This window comes from Benincasa hispida, chromosome 10, assembly GCF_009727055.1.
Source record: "Benincasa hispida cultivar B227 chromosome 10, ASM972705v1, whole genome shotgun sequence".
NCBI lineage: Eukaryota > Viridiplantae > Streptophyta > Magnoliopsida > Cucurbitales > Cucurbitaceae > Benincasa > Benincasa hispida.
Genome location: NC_052358.1, coordinates 54,434,422 through 54,437,349, shown reverse-complemented (window position 1 = coordinate 54,437,349; position 2,928 = coordinate 54,434,422). Strand labels below are relative to the sequence as shown.

Here is a 2,928-nt window from a genome sequence, read left to right as displayed (position 1 = left end):
TATGAGTGAAGGATCAACATATGAGCTAGTACACAACCCAGAGATCGAAAGGACCTTTCACATATGAAGAAAATAAAATAGGAAAAGAAGACAAATGAATAAGGCTCAATGGATGGCAGATCAATAAAACAATCTAGAAGAGCCAAATGCAGTAATCAATAATGATGCAAATGCTCTAGCCAATCCCATTCTTCTAGCTAATGATCGCAACAAACCTAAGGACTATGCTTCGTCAATTCTATATGATTTCTTACCTGGAATTATGCATCCAACACTAGATGGTTCTAGGTTTGAAATGAAACCTATCATGCTTCAGATGATTCAGATAGCTGGACAATTTGGAGGGAGACTCGATGAAGACCTTCATGCTCACTTGAGAAGTTTCATCGAAATCTGGAACACATTTGTATTCTCCAACATTACTTCTGAAGAATTTAGGCTCACCTTGTTCCCATTTTCACTATGTGACGACAACAGGAAGTGGGCATATTCACTTGAACCTGGTGAAATCACATCGTGGGAATAAATCATGGAAAAATTTATGAATATTTCTACCTATAGAAAATGAAAAAAGGAGAAGGGAAATCACAAATTTTCAACAGGAAGAGCATGAAACATTAAGTGACGCATAGGCGAGATTCAAAAGGCTAGTAAGAGATTGTCCACATAATAGACTCCCTGATTGTTTACAAATGGAGATTTTTTTATTGGGATGTCCTAAAACTCGCAGTTCGTAAATCATGGAAACATATTCTATTTATCAATAAAAGTATTGTTGAAGTTTTCATTCAATAAAAGTGTTATTGAAATTTCATTATTTAATAAAAATCCATTAAATGAATCCATGGCTATTGCATAGATACTGTAACTTTATGTAGAGACATAAAAGAGGATCAAGTTATAATATATAGCCAAAAAGGTTTATATGTATATAGATGAGATTTGTACCTCATCCTAGGGACACTATGGATGCGGCCTACTTTGTATAATGATACAAACAATGTGATCCTAAAATCGTTCATGTTGAAACATGCGAGTAAGGGCATCCTATGTAAAAGAGTTTTACATAAGACCAGACCACGAAATAGTCACTTTTCTTTATAACGACCGTTTACTGTTAAAACTAAATATTTCCATTTGATGATCTAGGGTAACTCGATCTTAATCTTGAGCTAACTATGAACTCCTATTTATTTGGGATTATCCTTTGATATGTATAAGTGAGAGTAGTTCAACAATACTGTTCAACAAGCCTCCCATTTTGGGGATAAGACTGGATAGATAGTTGGGGACATAGTTCTGCAAGATGGAACTAACTCCTACTCGTTTTAGGGTTAGCAGATAGGTTGTTCCCTTAAATGTAGAAACCCTGGTTTTGAACAAAGAAGCTCTGCCCTCTCATGGTCGAGAGGGATATGGTTTATTAGTTGGACTATAAACCAATTGTTCAATAAAGGATCAGTGGGAGCTTAAGGAGAAAGATGTATTTACAGGGGTAAAATGGTAATTTTGACCCAAATGTAAATACGAACGACCTATGAAGGATCGACTTACTGATTATTGTTAAATCAAGTGGACAGAAATACATCTACAGTGAGAAGAGTGCAACCATCGAGCTATAGTGGTATGTCTTGGTGGTTAACGAATATTGATTGTCTCGGGTTAAAGAGTTTAATCGATTAATCTCAAATCATTGGAGTTCATGATCTGTAGGTCCACAAGGTGCCTCTACTAGCTCGTAAAACATTAACACCTTATATTAGAAAATTAAGCAAATTTTGAAGTGTTTAAAACTCGAAATTAGAGTTTTGAATTTGAAATGTTCAAATTCAATGTTTGGATAATTATATTCGATATAATTAAACGTTTTAATTTGTTGAAATTAAACGTAAATTGGAGAGTTTAAAGTATTTAAATATTGATTTAAATATTGATTACATGAATAGGATTCATGTTTAAATTAGGTATTTTATTAATTTAATATTTTGTATTAAATTATTATTATTTAATTAATTAATTAAATTTGTTTAAATTAATTATCTAAATAAAATATTTTTCAAATTTAATAAATTCAATTTTAGAAATTTAATTTATTATTAATTAATTTAAATAAAATTTGATTATTAAATTTGTAAGTGGAAAAGTCCCACATTTGAGTTTTTTAGTGGGAATTTCCATTTATTGACACCTAGGCCACTGACTTAGTGCATTTTGAGGTGTCACTTTGCTGAATGAGTGTACTGCTTGCATGATTAAGATTAATAAAAGCTTCATTATCTGATTTTTTTCCCTTCATGCAATTGAAAATTAGTGGAATTTTCTGAAATTGCTTTTCTTTCTTAACTCTCCATCAAACCCTTTTGAACTCAAACTTAATTGAGAGTTTCCACCCTTCAATTCAAGGTTGAGAATAGTAGAGAAGACTCTCTTGGTAGTTTACTACTGATTGGAAGATCAAATTCGTGGGATTCAGCAAGGATTTGAAGAGTTTCAATAAATGTATACTTCTTATGAAACCCTCTCTTTTGTAAATCTGTCCTAGCATGCTTTTAAACTCAAATGAAGTATAATTAGAGTTCTTATTGATTTTGTTTTCTTTTGCATTTTGCATACATATTCTATCAATTAGTATCAGAGCATGATTTAAGTACTCAATTAATGTTAATTTGAGTTTGGTCGGTGAATTTCTAGCATTGCATGTTTAGTGACTGATATAGATTTTCAATCAACTTTGGCTTTAGATTTCTCTTTGTCTCAAGTATTATATTTGTAATTGACTCTTGGTTGATGAGGCTTAACGTTTGATTAAGGGTCTGTAATTTTACAAGAGTCAATAGAGTTAAAACTAGGTTGTAATCAAAGATTGAAGCAAGCAAGCTCAACTGGAAAAACGGGAGAAGAAGCTTGTACCAGGCAGCGTCACGATGC

General features: G+C 32.2%; 1 non-coding gene across 1 annotated transcript; it reads right to left on the bottom strand.

The window, feature by feature from the left end:
- Window positions 1-569: 569 nt before the first annotated feature.
- LOC120089564 lies at window positions 570-676 on the bottom strand. The gene has a single exon (XR_005485239.1). It is a non-coding gene; the product is annotated as a small nucleolar RNA R71 (small nucleolar RNA).
- Window positions 677-2,928: the final 2,252 nt, after the last annotated feature.